General features: G+C 49.9%; 1 protein-coding gene and 1 pseudogene across 1 annotated transcript in view; one reads left to right on the top strand and one right to left on the bottom strand.

The window, feature by feature from the left end:
- The window catches only part of LOC119975208 (ras-like protein family member 10B), a 241,970-nt gene that overhangs the window by 111,687 nt on the left and 111,502 nt on the right, over positions 1-18,781 (bottom strand). The window lies entirely within an intron of this gene.
- On the top strand, positions 13,581-13,699 carry LOC119975334 (annotated as a pseudogene).

Genomic DNA, 18,781 nt, shown 5'->3' with positions numbered 1-18,781 from the left:
TCGGGGCTAGCAGCCCGACGCCGTAGGCTCCGGCAAGACGGGCTTAACGAAAATCGTTAAGCCCGCTTGCCGGAGTTAGCGCCGGCTGACGCGTCATATGACGTCAGCCGCGCATGCGCAGTTTGGAAGACTCCAACCCGCGCATGCGCGGGTGACGTCATCGCGTTTTTGCGCGAAACCCGCGCATGCGCGGTCCGGGTTGCCCCTCAGCCGCCCCGCGAATGGATACTGCGGGGCGGCGGAAGGACAAGTAGTGCGCGGGCATCGGGCCCGCTGCCCGCGATCGGTGCCCACCGATCGCGGGCCCATGGCACCCTTGGCACGGCCGTGGTACTGCCGTGCCAATCGGTGCCATGGTTATAAAAAGCGAGTTTGTGACGCCGTTTTTACGAACGGCAAGACCAGGTGTGTTTGCCGTTCGTAAAAACGGCGGAAAGGGCTGGGACTTCGGCCCATCTAACAGCTGAGAATCGCTGCCGGCCGTAAAAAAACGGCGGCAGCGATTCGGGTCGGGACTTCGGCGGGGGGTGGGAGAATAGCGGGAGGGCGGCAAAAATGTCGGGAAGGCCCTCCCGCTATTCTCCCACCCGTCGTGGGGGGCGGAGAATTTTGCCCGGTGTGTTCTTTGTGTTTCACGATTGGTGCCATTTTCCACAACAAAGTGCCTTTCAAGCACGAATGGACAATAATACAGAGCGCCAAGGGTTAACTCGTCCCCACTCTCCCCCAATTTGCCACGGCAGCAACACTACTCCAAGGAAACCCATGAACCGGAAACAGATCCTCGTAGTGGATGGAGAATGTGGAGGGTTGGCACTCGCTCAATGTGACATGTGGTTCGCAGCAACTTTTAGTGATGCAAATACCAACCTGCCCGACAACCCATTGGTCAGATACTGGGTAACGTAGGAATGTAGCATGCAAACCTGGGAGAGCTGTGGTTCAATCTCTGATCTCAGTTGGAGTGCAAGGAATGTCCTCAGTGCCCCTGAGCTATGGTGGGGATAGTGTGAGTGAGAGTGACAGATTGGGCAGTTTTTAGCTCCATGCTTCTGGCCGGAAGGCAGTATGTCCCAATGGAATTGTGCCCAACTGTGAGACAATTGCCGAAATTCTCCGAACACCCGCAGGGTCGGAGAATCGCCCGGGGCCTCCGGAAATCCCGCCCCCGCCGTGGCAGAAATTCTCCGCCACCCGGGAATTGGTGGGGGCGGGAAACGCGCCACGTCGAGCGGCGAGCCCCCTGCGGCGATTCTCCGGCTCGCGATGGGCCGAAGTCCTGCCGCTGGGAGGCCTCTCCCACCGCCGAGGTTTGAACCACCTCTGGTGGCGGCGGGATCGGCGGCGCGAGCAGGCCCCCGGGGTCCTGGGGGGCGCGGGCCATCGGACCCCTGGGGGTGCCCCCACAGTGGCCAGGCCCGTGATTGGGGCCCACCGATCGGCGGGCGGGCCAGTGCCGTGGGGGCACTCTTTCTCTTCCGCCGCCGCCACGGCCTCCACCATGGCGGAGGCGGAAGAGAATCCCCCAGCTCGCATCCCGGTGGTGACGTCAGCGGCAGCTGCCGGTGACGTCACCACCGGCGCATGCGCGAACCGGCGAAGGCCTTTTGGCCAGCCCCGGTGCCGGGCGGCAGGCGTCAAAGGCCGTTGGTGCCGGTTTTGGCACCAGTCGGCGTGGTGCCAACCACTCTGGCGCGGGCCTAGCCCCCAAAGGTACGGAGAATTCCGCACCTTTGGGGAGGCCCGACGCTGGAGTGGTTGGCGCCACTCCGCTACGCCGGGACCCCCCGCCCCACCGGGTAGGGGAGAATTCCGCACCTTTGGGGAGGCCTGACGCCGGAGTGGTTGGCGCCACTCCGCTACGCCGGGACCCCCCGCCCCGCCGGGTAGAGGAGAATCCCGCCCAATGTCTTCAAGCAATGAGGGTAAAAGGCAAAAATGTCTACAGTTCTATCTCTGGGGAGAAAATAAGAAAGACTCGCATTTACGTCACATCTTCTATGAGCTCAGGATGTCCCAAGGAAATACCTTTGCAGTAAAGTTGCATTTGAAGCAGCCAATCTGCGCACAGGAAGATCCCACAAACAGCAATTGAATAATGAGCAGATAATCTGTTTTTATGATGTTGGTTGGCGAAACAATGCTAGTCAGAAATAGTGTCATGGGATCTTTTATATCCTCCTGAGATGCCAGATGTGGCCAAAGACTAATGCCTCATTTGAAGGATAGAACTTCCAACAGTGAAGCCCTCACACAGTCACCATAGAGGACTTGACCTATCACCTTCTGACTCAGAGGCAAGAGGTTACCACTAAACCGCAGCTAATGCCAATACAGACATAACCTCGCTTTGTTCAATTCTGTCTTCTCTGCAGTCCTCAACATGCAAATTACAAACTATGATGGGAGGAAATAAACAAGAAGAGAAAATGCTGGAAACACTCAGCAGATTAGGCAGCATTTGTGGGGTGGGGAGAGTATAGGGCATCATAGGACATGATTTAACTAAAAAAAAACACTCCTTACGGTCAGGAATCGACCACCAAATATGACCCCGGGATCCTCCCAATGCCCCAACTCACATGTTGGGGGGTCCTCGAGGAAGCCTCTCCCAGATTTTACCAGCCGCGCTCCATCCTGATTCCCGTAGGATGCAGCCAGTAAATCACGGTCACAGAGTCATAGAGGTCGACAGCACTGAAAAGGCCCTTCAGCCCACCCTGCCTGCACAGGTCAAAAACAACCACCTAACTATTCTAATCCCATTTCCCAGCACTTGGCCCATTGCTTTGTTCGCCTTGGCATTGCAAGTGCACATCTGAATACTTCTTAAATGATGTGTTGGGCTGGCTGGGTCGATGTGGACTGCACTTGATGCAGTGTAGCGAGAGATAGACTTCCAACACTTGATAAGATGCAACACGATTTTATTTAACATCTAAACTATAATACATGTTCAACTGTGGGTTGACACTATGCTGACTTGACTGGAGACCTGACACTAGCCTGACCAGACTTACTGGCTACCACATGGTGTTTGCACTGGCTAGCTCACAAACTCTGACTGTCTCAGAGGCTGCGTCCCGAGAGAGCGGGAAACCTAGTGCCCTCTGGCTTTATAGTGGCCGTGTCCTGTCTGGTGATTGGCTGCTGTGTTCTGTGTGTTCACTGGTCATCCTGTGTGTCAATCACTCCCTGTCTGCACTCCAATATATACATAGATGTATATTGTGACATTAAATATGATGAAGGTCTCTGCCTCCTCCACCCTTTCAGGTAGCGACTTCCTGATTCCCACCACCCTCTGGGTGAAAAGGTTCTTCAAACAAGGAATGCTACTGAAGAAAGTTCATTGACCTGAAATGGCATACTCTGCTGCCTCCTCCCCAGATATTGCCTGACTATTTTCTGTCTGGTTTCAGACTTTCAGTGATTGCAACATTTTGCCGGTTCTTTCCAGGAAATAAAAGGGGCACGCAATCAATCTTTAATTTGGGTCAAACAGGACCTGAAAATCAGTCTGAAATCAGTGTGTGCCGGAAGAGGAAAACGGACTGAATGCTGTACAAATATATTTTTATTTTTATTTTTATTTATTTTTAAAGTGAATTTAAAGTGGCCAATTTTTTTCCAATTAAGCGGACATTTAGCCTGGCCAATCCACCTACTCTGCGCATCTTTGAGTTGCGGGGCAGAGACCCACATAGACACAGGGATGTTCAAATGTTCAAACTCCACACAGACAGTGACCCGGGGCTAGGATCAAACCCGGGTCCTTGGCATCGTGAGGCTAACTAGGCGCCACCGTGCTGCCCCTGTATAAATATATTTAAAGGGAACAATTCTCCAAGCTCCAACAAATCTCCCTCCATTGTCCCAGACTTTCAGATACATCCTGTTTTTGGAGATCTCCGGGTGGGAGAATTGCGGGAGGGCCGGGCGACTCATGACACGCCCCCCTGGTGCCCCCCCACGATTCTCCCATCCCCCCCGCTCGGAAGAATCGCCGCTCGCCGGTTTTCACGGCGACTGGCGATTCTCCGGCCCGGATGGGCCGAGCGGCCTGACGTTCCCGACCGGTTCACGACGGAGGCAACCATACCGGTCGCTGCCGTCGTGAACATGGGCGGCAAATGCTGGTTTGAGGCTTATGGGGGGGCGGAGAGGGGAGTGAGCACCACGGCCGTGCTCGGGAGGGGACTGGCCCGCGATCGGTGCCCACTGATCGTCGGGGCGGCGTCTCAAAGCGACGCACTCTTTCCCCTCCGCCGCCCCGCACTATTCCGCCCTCAAAATTTCCATGTTTTGAACTGAAGTGAAGATGGTTAGCCTGTTCATATCCTAATAATAGAATATGCCTGGAAAAAACATTTGATACAAATTGCCTGAGACAGATGAGGATTATTTAGTAACTCACTGAACTTCAAGCATGGTCTCTATACGTCACTCGCACTCACTGCTTGTAATGTAATTCATATCAAAAACATGCTTGTGGAGGTAGAGAGTTAGTGCACTGACCTTGCATTTGAATTCATGCTCACTCTTCCGTCCTCTCCTGAAAATGAGTTAGGGGACACGGATCAAAGAAACTGAATGAACTTACGCCAGGGAGAAAGCATCTGGTAAGAGGGGCGGCACGACACCAGGGAGGGAAAGCAGAGGAGTAAACAGAAGGGGGGTACGGGGGGCGCACAGGGGGTCGGGTGCAGCAAGATGGAGGGGAAACAAATCCAGAGGGGGAACAGAACAACAGGGGGGAAGGACTCTAGACTGGCTTCAGCAGGTCACTCTCAGAAACGTGGAACAAGATGGCATCACAAGAAGCTACTTTAGACGGTCTATGAGCAAAGAAAAACCCCAAAGTGCAAAGGCTCATCCAACATGGCGTACACACAGCTGGCAGCCATGTTGGGTGGCTCCTGGTCAAAAGGAAACCCCAGAGCACAGGGGCCTGGCGCCATGGCGAGTACGGTGATTGTGGCCATTTTGGATGACCCCGTAACAAAGAGAAACCACGGAGTTCAGGGGCCCAGCCACAAGCTAAGTGTGGTTGATCCCGCACGGGGGCGGGGGACAAATGCCCCCATCAGAACAGTCACCTGGAACATCAGGGGCCTTCACGGCCCAGTGAACAAATCTAGAGTCTTCGCCCAAAATATGAAAGCTTACATAGATGGCCGGATTCTCCCTTCTGGGGACTAAGATCTCCCGCTGGCTGGAAAACCGGCGCTAACCACTCCGGTGTCAACAGCCACCGAATGTGCGAAATACTCTGCATTTCCGGGGGCTAGGTGGACGCTGGAGGGGTTGCCCCCCCCCCCCCCCCCCACCCCCCGTGCGTAAGGTGAGTAATTCACTTTAACTTGCTATCCACCAGGAAGGCAGTGCACCAACTCCGCCAGACATGGGGGCCTTCGATCAACACGGAGAAAAAGGCAGCCGCCTGCTGGCTCACCAGCTGAGAAAGAGGGCAGCCACGAGGGAGATAGCGCAGGTGAATGAGAGCAGGGGTGGACTGGTAGCTGCACCAAAAAAAAGGTCAACAAAGCGTTTGAGGCCTTCTACCGGGGTCTGTACACCACCAAGCCCCCCCGACGGGGACTTGAGGATGAAACAGTTCCTCGATGGACTGGACATGCCAGTTGGTGGGGACAGTAGGAGGAGGGGGCTGGAAGCACCACTAGAACTGGGAGAAGTCATGGAGAGCATCATCTCCATGCAGGTGGGGAAGGCGCTTGATGTGTTGGGTATGCTGGGTCTGCGAGGACTGCGTTTACCAGAGCAGTGAGAGAGACAGGCTTCCAACACTTGCAGAAGTCCAACTCTATTTTATTTTACTATGAGCTGTTAAACATACTTGCACTGTGGGTCGACACTCTGTTAGATTGATTGAAGACCTATGGCTAACCTGACCAGACTATACTGCTAGCACATGGTAGATGTTCGTGTTACTGATTACGGGCTCTGGCTGTCTCAGAGGCTATATCCCGAATGAGCGGGAAAACCCTCTGGCTTTGTAGTGGCCGTGTCCTGTATGGTGATTGGCTGCTGTGTTCTGTGTGTTGATTGGTCTTTCAGTGCGTCAGTCAGTGTCTATCTATGCACCATCATATACTTGTGTGTATATTATGACAGCACTGGGACCTGATGGGTTCCTGGCGGACTTCTACAAAGCATTCGATCCGGCACTTGACCCACACATGTGGGGGATGTTTGTAGACTTGCTAGTGAGGACCCTGCCTCCAGCGCAATACAAGCCACCTTTTGCTGACACCCAAGAAAGACAAAGACGCAAAGGAATGCAGACCATGCAGACACATCTCGTTGCTCAATGTGGATGTGAAATTGCTCGCAGAAATCCTAGCCAAGCAGCTGGAGAACTGCGTACCAGAGGTGGTCGCAGAGGACCAGACAGGCTTTGTTAAGGGTAGACAGCTAACAGCAAGCATCAGATGACTGCTAAACGTGATAATGATCCCATCTGGTGAGAGAACACCTGAGGTGGTCAGCTCCCTGGACACAGAAAAGGCCTTTGACAGAGTTGAGTGGAAGTACCTCATAGAGGTACTTGGGCTGGGGACAGGGTTCACCTTATGAGTGAAACTCCTGTACAACGCCTCCAAGGCGAGTGTAGGGACCAACATCACCAGCTCTGAATACTTCCAGCTGCACAGGGGTACCAGGCAGGGATTCCCGCTGTCCCCACTCCTGTTCGCCCTGACAATTGAGCTATTGTCGATCGCCCTCAGAGCAGCAAGAAGCTGGAAGGGAATCTGAAGAGGAGGCAGAGAGCACAGAGTCTCACTCTATGCGGAAGACCTGCTCCTCTATATCTCGGACCCACAAAGCGACACGGAAGTGAACATGAAGCTCCTGAGAGAGTTTGGAACCTTCTCGCAGCCAGACAACCTGAGCAAGAGTGAAGTCTTCCCTGTGAACCCGACAAGGTAGGGGCAGAGCTGGGGGGACTACCATTCAACCCCAACAGGGTAGGGGCAGAGCTGGGGGGACTACCATTCAACCCCGACAGGGTAGGGGCAGAGCTGGGGGGACTACCATTCAACCCCGACAGGGTAGGGGCAGAGCTGGGGAGATTACCATTCAACCCCGACAGGGTAGGGGCAGAGCTGGGGGGACTACCATTCAACCCCGACAGGGTAGGGGCAGAGCTGGGGGGACTACCATTCAAACCCGACAGGGTAGGGGCAGAGCTGGGGGGACTACCATTCAAACCAGCCCAAAGCAAATTCTGCAACCTGGGGGATCCAGTTTGCCCATGACTGAACATGGATTCACAAGTGGATCATGACCAGTCTGGTGGAGGAAGTAAAAAAGGGCCCACAGAGATGGGACACACTCCCGCTCTCCCCAGTGGGGAGGGTACAGATGATCAAGATGAATTTACTGCCCAGGTTCTTCTACCTGTTCCAATCCCTCCCGATCTACATCCGCAAGGTCTTCTTCAATGCGGTGATTTGGTGTTAGTGTGGATGGGTGGTGGTAGTGGCCAAGGATCCCCCAAAAAGTGCTACAGAGAAGAAAAAACATGGGGAGGGGGTGCCTGGTTCTCCCAAACCTACAGTACTACCACTGGGCAGCCACAGCAGAAAGAGTGAGGGGATGGATGAAAGAACCAGACATGGGTTGGGTGAAGATGGAGGAGAGCTCCTGTTCAGGAACATTCCTCAGGGCCCTCGCCACAGCAGCGCTCCCATCTCCGCCAGCAAAACGCTCAGCAAGTCCAGTGGTGGTAGCCACTCTCCGAACCTGGAACCAGATGAGGCAGCATTTCGGCTTGACCGAAATATCCACCATGGCCCCCACATACGGCAACTACAAACTCCAGCCATGCCAGACACCACCTTTAAGCGGTGGAGACGGGACGGAGGAACACTAACTTTACACAGAGGACAGGCTTAAGAACTTAGAGGATCTGACAGAGAGATTGCAGCTACCTAACAGGAACAAACTCCAACACCTACAGTTTAAAAACTTTGTCTGCAAGGAGACGACAGCGGACCCCGAGACACACAATGCTCGAGAAACTACTGGACGAGGGTAATCTGGGAGAGGGGGGACAGGGGGGACCTGTACAGATGACTATTAGAAACTGCACACTCCCCACTAACGAAACACGGGGAAAATGGGAGGAAGCACCAGGGATTGAAATAGGGTGGGGACTCTGGAGCGAAGCACTGAACAGGGCCAACTCCACCCTGACTTGCGCAAGGCCTCATGCAACTGAAAGTGGTGCACAGAGCACACCTAACCCGAACCCGAATGAGCAGCTTCTTTCCGGAGGTGGATGACAAATGTGAACGGTGCCAGGGAGGCGCAACCAACCACACCCACATGTTCTGGACCTGCCCCAGACTTGTCGGGTTCTGACAGCTTTCTTCAAGGCAATGTCAAAGATTGTGGAGGTGAGGGTGGAGCCATGCCCTAGAGCGGCAGTCTTCGATGTATCGGACTTGCCAGAACTCTTCACGGGGAAGGAGCTGATGCCCTTGCCCTTTGCTTCCCTGATCACCTGCCGAAGAATCCTGCTCGGCTGGCGATCAGCAGCACCACCCCCAGCTGCAGACTGGCTGGCAGACCTGTCGGAATTTCGCCACCTGGAGAAGATCAAATTCACTACTGGAGGGTCAGAGGAGGGCTTCCACAAAATGTGGAGGCCATTCACCAACTTGTTCCAGGACCTGTTCGAAGTCAACAGCCAACAGAGCTAGGGGAAGGGTGGGGTGCACACGGTAACCCACGAGACAGCAGGGTCCAGACAGGGAGGGGAGGGGGGACCAGGGAGAGAGGAGGGGGAGGCTGGAGAACGGCCAAGATGGATAATAGGGGGCCTATAGCAAGGCCACAGAGCACAGAACCCCCGAAACAGAATGGAGGGGAGGAGAGGGTTGGCGGGGTCAATGGACAAAGGGGGTAGCGGAAGGGGAAAGAACCACTTATATGTAAAGAGAGGACAATCGTCCACTGCATGATATGAGACCAAAGAAAATATCTGAAAACACCAAAAAGGGGGGGGGGGGGGGAGGGGTGGAGGGCGGGAACCTAATGGGGTGGGGGGGGGGGGGAAAGAGTGGGTTACTACCAATAGAAATTTCTTATATATTGTACCTGATGCACATACCCTTGTCTACTGTCCAGTGAATCAAAAGAAAAATTGCAATTAAAACATTTTCAAAAAAGAAAACTCTTTGCGTCGTGGGGATGGGGCACAGTCAGACATGGGGAGAATGTGCAAACTCCACGCGGACGGTGACCTGGGGCAGCAATCGAACCTGGGTCCTCAGCGCCGCGAGGCAGCAGTGCTAACCACTGCGCTACTGTGCCACCCAAGGTGGCACCAAGATTAAGTACAGACACAGCATGATGAACAGCCTTAGGTTGTGCTACGTGGCATGAGGAGATACTCGACATTCTTGTCAGATCACGACAGAGGCGCAGCATCTGGGAACGTTGAAAGCGCAGAGTAGTGACTACACAGAAACGATTTGGAGACACAATGATTGGGTAGTGCACAAATAAAGAGCTGATAAGCGGATTGATTGATTGATTTGATTTATTGTCACATGTACTAGAGTACAGTGAAAAGTATTTTTCTGTGTCCGAGGGAACGTACACAGTACATACATAGTAGACAAAAGAATAATCAACAGGGAACATTGACAAATGGTACATCAACAAACAGTGATTGGTTACAGTGCGGAACAAGGGACCGCACAAAGCAAATACATGAGCAAGAGCAGCATAGGGCATCGTGAATAGCGTTCTTACAGGAAACAGATCAGTCCGAGGGGGAGTCGTTGAGGAGTCTAGTAGCTGTGGGGAAGAAGCTGCTCCTATGTCTGAATGTGCGGGTCTTCAGACTTCTGTATCTTCTGCCTGATGGAAGGGTCTGGAAGAAGGCAATACCTGGTTTGGAGGGGTCTCTGATAATGCTGTCTGCCTTCCTGAGGCAGCGGGAGGTGTAGACAGAATCAATGGGAGGGTGACAAGCTTGTGTGATGCGTTGGGCTGAGTTCACCACAGTCTGCAGTTTCTTGCGATCTAGGACCGAGCAGTTACCATACCAGGCTGTGATGCAGCCAGATGGGATGCTCTCTATTGCACATCTATAGAAGTTTGTGAGAGTCGATGCAGACATCTCCGTAGGAAGTAGAGACGTTATTGGGCTTTCTTGACTGTTGCATCAACGTGAGTGGACCAGGAGAGACTGTTGGTGATGGTGACACCCAAGAACTTAAAGCTATTGACCATCTCCACTTCGGAGCCATTGGTGGAGATGGGAGTGTGTGTCGTGCTATGTTTCCTGAAGTCGATGATCAATTCTTGGTCTTTCCAACATTTAGAGAGAGGTTGCTTTCAATACACAAGGTTTGGATCCCTTGTGATATGATTCCAGCACATAGCCTGTCAGTTCCATGAGTGGGACAGCGTATTGAGAGGACTAGACCCAGTTAGCTCAGTCGGGGCAGGCAAAGTGACCAGTGTGTGGGATGAATTGATAGGGAGCGAGGCACAGTCAACAAGGAACCCTAAAACTGTCATAAACATCTGGCCAGCAAAGATTGCGCTTATGATGAGCGGAGCTTCGAAAAAGAGCTTGAAAGCTGCCACAGTGAAACTCTAGGGACTCTAGGACGAAAGTCAAAGGATATTGTCAGAATGTTCACAAAATTCCTCAGTTTGAATTGAGATGCAGCTGATCTATTCTCCGAGTTCAGAATGTTTAAACAGCTTGTGGAGCTGTGGTTTCTTGATTTATATGTGTCTGAACATGTCATGATATGCAGACACACACATAATGATATACAGACAAGCAGCTAATGGACACAGAGAACAGAACATGACCAATAAGCAGGCAGGACACTCAGGGGTGGGATCCTACTATAAAAGACACGAGGCACTCACACTCCACCTCTTTCCACTGATGAACATCTAGAGAGTCAGTCAAGGGTGTTGTTACAATCTCACACCTCCACCACGTGGCTAAGAGCTAGTCTGGTTCAGTCAGACAGAGTAACCACACAAGCTAGCAGAGAGTCGAGCTTACAGAGAACCATGCTAACTGTGCTATTAGTTCAATCAACCTGTTTGAACTAACTTCAAGGTCTGGAGCAAGTATCTTTTTGATCTATGCTGCATCCATTTTCAGCCAGTGTTATACCAGTGTACCTAACACATCAAACCAGACAAGCAAGGCATTAAAAATTCACATCGCAATTGGGAATGAAACCTACATAGGCTGAAAACAACCGGATTAATAACAGAAGAGCTATAGAATCCTCCCAAAATATGGAAGACTGGTTCAGGATCAAGTTAACTTCCATATTCATCAACTAGAGTTTGTGCCATTTCGACAATAGCTCACAGAACCCAGAGATTATTTTGCCAGCAGATTTAGCGAACGGGGGACATACTGTGATGTTTCAAAGACAGACCTAGTAGATGAAATTGTTGAGTTGGTGATCGCATACACTTCCTCTGGAAGCATTCCAGAAAGCTCTGCTGGACAAGCCCAAAACATAAAGCATCAAAGAACTACTTAAGGGTGAACGTGGGGACAAAGATAAGCACAAGCTCAATTCTTGATGCGCCCACTGGAACACCAAAACCTAGCAAGACATGTGGAAGGTGTGGCCTTCTGCACGCAGCTTTCCATTAGTTCTGCAAAGCATGTGGCAGAAAGGGCCATTGGCAGCGGCAGTGCACCAGAGCAAAGTCTGGCGCAGCTCCAACGAGCCGTGCACTGATCCAAACAGACCGCATGGGTGGCACGGTAGCACAGTGGTTAGCACCGTTGCTTCACAGCTCCGGTTCCCAGATTCGATGCCCAGCTGGGGTAACTGTCTGTGCAGAGTCTGCACATCCTCCCTGTGTCTGTATGGGTTTTCTCCAGGTGCTCCGGTTTCCTCCCACAGTCCAGATTTGTGCAGGTTAGGTGGATTGGCCATGATAAATTGCCCTTAGTGTCCAAAAAGGTTGGGTGGGGTTACTTGGTTCCGGGGTTAGTGTGTGTAGCCACCGAAGTTGGCCACTTCCCGACCCAAAATGGCGATTTACAAAGCATGCAGGGAAAATTGGACACTTTAAGAAAGACAAGCAGGTTGCAGAATCTTCCTGTGTATTCTGCCTGCAAAGAAAGCAGACAGCACCGAAACCAGCAGTTTGCATATTAATGAGCGATTCCCGGGAACAATGGATACAACGATTAGCTACATTTGGGACATTCTATAGCAGGTCAGACTTCTCGGCGCCAACGGGAGTCTGAAACAAAGGAGACAAACAAGCCAGGAAGAACCGCCCCACGATCAAGGGACAGCCTCAGTATTGGGGGGATTCATACCAATCGATTGGTATGAGATCCAATCGATTGACAGTAAGCTCGGGGTCCGCCCAAAAGGGCGCGGGGACCTATAAAAGACAGATCCCAAGTTCAGTTCACTCTCTTAGCCGGCCCCCTCAGCATAACATCTCAGCAGCTCTCGACGAACTTGACCGTAAGGAAGAGAGGCCTGGCCAATTGCTGCACCACCAAGTAAGTGTCATACAACGCACGCTACGAGATAGACACTCCTGACCCCTTAGTCCATACCAGCTGGAAGCCTGCAGATCCAGTACAGAGCAAGAGGCCATTGTTCACTGATCCGGCGGGTTCCCTTATCCAGATAAGTATTGGCCTATTAGTGGTAGGAATAGTTTAGTCTTTTAGTATTATATGCATGAGTAGCGAATAACTGTGTATTAATAAACGTGTCTTGTTTTGAACCTTACTAATTGGTGTATTGAGTCATTGATCTGAACTTGAACTTGAACCTCGTGGTGGTATCATAAGGATACCTGGCGACTCTAGAGCTAAGTAATAAAACAGAGCCAATTGAGTGTAAAGCGCACTCACCAGAACGAGCAACATGTGGAAGTGTGGACTTAGGTTGGGTGCTCTTTCCAAGGGCCGGTGCAGATTCAATTGGCCGAATGGCCTCCTTCTGCACTGTAAATTCCATGATTCTATGCATAAAGTGGGTACCTTCGAGCAATACGAATAATCATCCGGTATCCCATCAGAAACATACATGAGGTGATTGGCAAGCCAGAAAATGACAATCATGTGCTCAATGAGACAAAGAGCGGCGAGCACATGTTTCTCACTGTCAATCTCGTGGAAAACATTGATATCATCACATCATCTGAGGTGTTTGCCATGATTCAAGTTATCTGTCCTAACCAAGTTGGCAACTATTTGTTATTGGCCACGATTGACACAGGGACAAATGTCAACATACTACCTCAGAGAATTCTAAAAGGCATGGCCATGGCTACTGTGGAACTTTAAGCCTACATTTGTTCACTACTTCCATAGTCCTGGAGTTCAAGGAAAATCAATCCTCTGGGATCCTACATCATGGAGACGAAAGGTCCAGTGATTGTAGGTCTACCAGCATGCTGTGACCTAACACTGGTAACAATGCATGGACTTAATCAAACTTCACAGGAAAGATCAATCTCATAAATACTCCTATCACCTCAGTTCATGACATCATTTGCCCGTCATTGGCAGTTCATCATTTGCCAATGGCCGTACTGGTCTGAAAACGCTCGATCTTGTCTGATCCCGGAAGATAAGCAGACTCAGGCTTGGTTAGTACTTGGATGGGAGACTACCTGGGAATACCAGGGTCAGTAGGCTTTCTGGGCAGATTGGTAGCACAGTGGCTTCACTGCGCCAGGGTCCCAGGTTCAATTCCCCACTGAGTCACTGTCTGTGCGGAGTCTGTATGTTCTCCCCATGTCTGCATACCTGGTTTCCTTCAGGTGCTCTGGTTTCCTCCCACAGTCCAAAGATGTGCAGGTTAGATGGATTGGACATGCTAAATTGCCCTTAGTGTCCAAAAAGGTTAAAAGGGATTATGGGGATAGGGTGGAAGGGCTTAACGTGGGTTGGTGCAGACTCAATGGGCTGAATGGCCTCTTTCTGCACTGTATGGTCTATGTCTATAACAACAAAATGTTTCAACATATTTGGAAATTTCAAGGGAGCTGCAACGTTACACCTGTGGTAGAATGCAAGTTTGTCCATTGATCTGTTAAATTTTGGGCAACATAAATGCCACTTGCTCCGAGATGAAATAGCAAAAGATTCAACACTCCAGGAACTGTGGAATACCATTATCGAAGGATGGACTAATTCAATTTTACATGTCCACGAACACACAAAACTATTTTGGCCTTATTGAGACCAGCTAGACATCTCCTGGGGAGTCACTTTTAAAGGCAGGCAGGACATTGTACCAGAATCTTTGTGACCTGATATTCTTCAACAACTTCATCACTCACTTGTGATCATAGATCTGACAAGACGACTCATAAGAAAGGCAGCCTATTGACTTGTATAAACACTGACTTTGAAGTTAGCATCAAGAAGTGGGAGGCATGTCAAGAGCATACACTAAGTTAACACAAAGAACCACTGGTTCCATATGATGTTCCAAAATCCCATCAGGCCTCTTTGATGGTATTGACTTACTGTCATCGTCGACTGCTTTATCAAGTACCCCATTATTACACAATTACATAGTATGTCAAACACAACTGTAACGCATACTCCAAGTACTATTCTGAGTCTATTTGGTGTACCTCGTTAGATCATTCCAGACAGCAATCCGCAAGCCATTTCAGGAGATATGTGAGAAGTGGAACTTTAATCACACTATTTCTTCTCCTCATCACCCCTAGATCTAACAGCCTAGCTGAACAAATAATAATCTTTTATAGTCACAAGTATGAAGTTACTGTGAAAAGCCCCTAATCTCCACCTACCCGCGCCTGTTCGGGTAAGCTGGTACGGGAATTCAACCCGCGCTGCTGGTCTTGTTCTGCATCACAAACCAGCAGTCTAGCCCACTGAGCTAAACTAGCATACGATGAAATCCCTAATCCTCAAACGTAGACAGACAAAGAAAGGTCCACACATTGCAATGTCACATCTGAGAGTGACAACTTGAAGATCAACTATTCCATCCTTGGCAGAGTTTCATGTATGGCAGACCAGTGCCTACAAATTTGTCTAATCTTACCCATTCTGCTCTCTCAGAAACTAGAGAGGAACTGTTAAAATTGCAAGAGAAGATGACCAACGTGCATGATAAAAGTGTGGGTACAGAGTTGTCAAGTTTACAGTTGGAGCAACAAGTTCACCTCCGGGATCCCACAGACGGTATGTGGCAACCAGTTGATTAGTTTGTTCGGAACCAAGGTCATATGAAGTCATTAGTTACAAAGGCACAATGGTGAGCCATAACTCAGTATGAATTAGACCCATTCCAGTTCCTCAACTATTACATCTAGGACAAGATTCCTAATGGATCCATGGAAAAGCAGCCAAGAATGGCATATCACTGGGAGCAATTAAAGAAACCCCCAGACAAGGTTACCATTACAAGATCTGGGCTTACCAGCAGATTACCCCTACACCTTAGAGACTCAGATATTCATTCTATATACGTATATAATGGTAACTAAACATGACCATATGTTGTAAATGGTTATACGTCTTTGGAAGCAGAGCAAGTATCTTGAAAAATTAAGGGGGGTGTTGTAATATGTCTTTACGGGACAGCAGCATGACATCATTAGAAGGGACGTGTCATGTGACCTAGCCTCTGTTTCATCTTTGCCTTTGAGCAGAACACAGTCCTGCCGCTGATGTCTTCAAGATTTATACCTATGTATAAATGGTCCCATGTGCCTAGTCTCAATAAATGAACCCACAACGTGTTTACCCAATCTGTTATGAGTGGTTGGTGTCTTTATATCATTATAAACATATGACACAGCCAAGTGCTACCAGTGAGTTTAGATTTTAAAGGAGAAATTAATAAGAAAAATCTTAAAAGGTAATGGGGGAAAGGCATGGAAATGAGTTCAAGTCGATAGTCTTTCACAGATCTGCCTAATCATGATTGGCTTTGTTCTGTCTGTGATGATGTGTTTAGGCAGTCTCGAAACTGAAGGCCTTTGATCCACGAGTCCACTGCACAAAGTTGCTCATCATTTGATACCAAGTTGAATCTCTTATTTTAAGATCATGGTTACTTACTTTTGGGTTTGCCCTAGACATTTTCCAATAAGCAGACCCTGACAATGTTACAATCAGATGGTTAGCTTTATTCTGCAATTTCTACCAGCAAAACAGTGTGACGTTGGCTGTGATAATAAAGCTCTCTGTTAAATTAACTAGATACTGTCAAGTTGCACATCACCATTGAAAGCCTCTCCTGTCTTCTGAAGGCAGCCTAATTAACTGGTTAATGAGACCAATTAATTTCAAGAAGGTGGTTTATCGTATAGGTTGCATGTGACTGGACAAAGCAGTAAAACCTGCTCCCTATAAAATATAAGATAGCAAGGGAGTCCAATTATGTGTGAGAACAAGCTGTTTATTTGTGCCTTGTTCCTATTCTTCTGCAAGAGACCTCAAGTGCTTTCTTCCCTGAGCAGTTTGAGCAACACAAGCCCTCCATACCATGGCCGGGATTCTCCAAAATCCCAGCCAAGTGTTGATGCCGGTGTCAACGGGCCTCCAGGCCCAGCGTTTCAGTGGGCCACAGGGGGCCAGCAGGGCGCCAGAGTGCTGCACGCTGCTACGGCGGCGATAGCGCCCTGCACTGCAGGCACGGGTCCGCGCATGCGCGTGGTGGCCGTTTCCACGCCTACCGATCGGTAGCCCCCAATCGCGGGCCTGGCTGTCGTGCAGGCCCCCCCAGAGTCTGATCCCCCCCACGAGGACGGCCACCCCGGCCATGGGTCCGAGCTCCCGCCGGGTGTTACCAGGTTGGAACCACGCTGGCGGAACTCAGCGGGAACTCGGCCGGTGAACCATGGAGAATCGCCGCGGGGGCTGTTTGCAACGGTCCCCGACCAGCGCCGCGTCGACCGCGCGTGCGAGATTGCCGCCGATGCTCCGGTTGCCGGAGAATTGCGTCCCGGGTCGGAGCGGCGTGGCGGAAATTTCCGGTGTGACCGGTGATTCTCCGACCCAGCGCGGTTTTGGAGAATCACAGCCATGTGCTTTCCTATTGGCTGCAGGGCAGACCATCAGCCTTATGTCTGATACTTACACTCTCCAGCAATTGGCCAGTAGACTGCTGATTATGTCTCATACTACCTCCTCATTCCCACACACTTCGCCAGCACAGGCAGACAGACCCTCCTTCCAATCTAACCATAGTTTCTCCTGAGTTAATAAGATTATCCCCACAATGATTGATGTGGACAATCACTCGAGTGTGAAAAATATTGCAATTATCTCAGATAATCTGGATAGGTGCTTTGAAAAACATACTTACATTTGTATAATGATTTTCATGACTAAGGGATATTCCAAAATATCTTACAGACAATGACGTACTTTTGAAGTACAGTCATATACAGGCAATTTGTGCACAGCAAGGTTCCATAGACAACAGTGTGAAAGGAGACAAGGAGAAAATTCTCCTGTTTTCAAATTGTGCCATGGAAATTATTTCATTCATGCAAGAGAGAAGATGGTGTTTTGATTTAATGCCTTGCCTCCTGGATGGCATCTCCAACAGTCTAGCCTAGTGTTCTTCAAATGTTTTTTTTTCCAGGACCCACCTTTGTCGACCGGCAGAGATTTGAAACCTCCAGCTTTAATGGTCAAGTGGCAATGTCAGAATGAAATGGAATGGTGACTGATTTCACTGCAAAGAGATAAGAAGTGCTTTCAGGACCCTTGCCAGCCAATCTTCGCGACCCACTCTGGTCAATCTTCGCGGCCCCCACCAGCCGACCTTCGCAACCCACTCTGCCAACCTTCGTGACACAGGCCATGTTTACTTACCTTTAATGCGAAAGGAGAGCCTGCTTGGTCCTCACGATCTCACTCCAATCAGGTTCACAAGAGTAGAGGACAATGCATACATCAGGTGCCGAGTTCAGCCAGTTCCTTTGTGCCGTCTTCACCTTTGAGAGAATGAAAAATCCAACCTTGCCCATGTAGTTCGCCGTGAAAGACAATAGCAACAAAATACTAGTTTTACTCAGAACTGGATACTCCTGAGAGATGCTGCTCAAGAATGCTGACAATCTCATGAACTTTTGGCGTGTTTTTAATGTGCTGTCAGAGGCCAGGTCCAACAGCCTACTCTTTTCATTTGGCGTCAGCTGTAAGTTCATATCTGACTCTGGGGTCTCAACCTCAAAAGGAATTTTTCACCCACCACTTTGCTTTCAAAATCTGTAACTTCTCTCATTTGCAAATACTTTCCTGCACATAACACACATGGGCTTTGCATCCTTATTTGCACTGGCACAACTGACAAAACTATACCTCAAGAAATGATTCTTGTACTGCTTTGTTCCCAAATTATTTTTCTTTGGATTTGGATTTTGTTTATTGTCACGTGTACCGAGGTACAGTGAAAAGTATTTTTCTGCGAGCAGCTCAACAGATCATTAAATACATGAAAAGAAAAGGAAATAAAAGAAAATACATAATAGGGCAACACAAGGTACACAATACAGCTACATAACACCGGCATCGGGTGAAGCATACAGGGGTGTCGTGTGAACCACATAAGAGGCAGTCTGGTAACAGAGGGGTAGAATCTGGTAACAGAGGGATAGAAGATTCTTTATTGAATCATGGAAACATAGAATTTTCAGTGCAGAAGGATGCCATTCAGCCCATCGAGTCTGCACTGGCCCTTGGAAAGAGCACCTTATTTAAGCCCATGCCTCCACCATATCC

The sequence above is a fragment of the Scyliorhinus canicula genome, chromosome 12, assembly GCF_902713615.1.
Source record: "Scyliorhinus canicula chromosome 12, sScyCan1.1, whole genome shotgun sequence".
NCBI classification, from domain to species: Eukaryota; Metazoa; Chordata; class Chondrichthyes; order Carcharhiniformes; family Scyliorhinidae; genus Scyliorhinus; species Scyliorhinus canicula.
The sequence above is the reverse complement of the archived record's forward strand: the minus strand, read 5'-3'. Positions and strand labels throughout refer to the sequence as shown.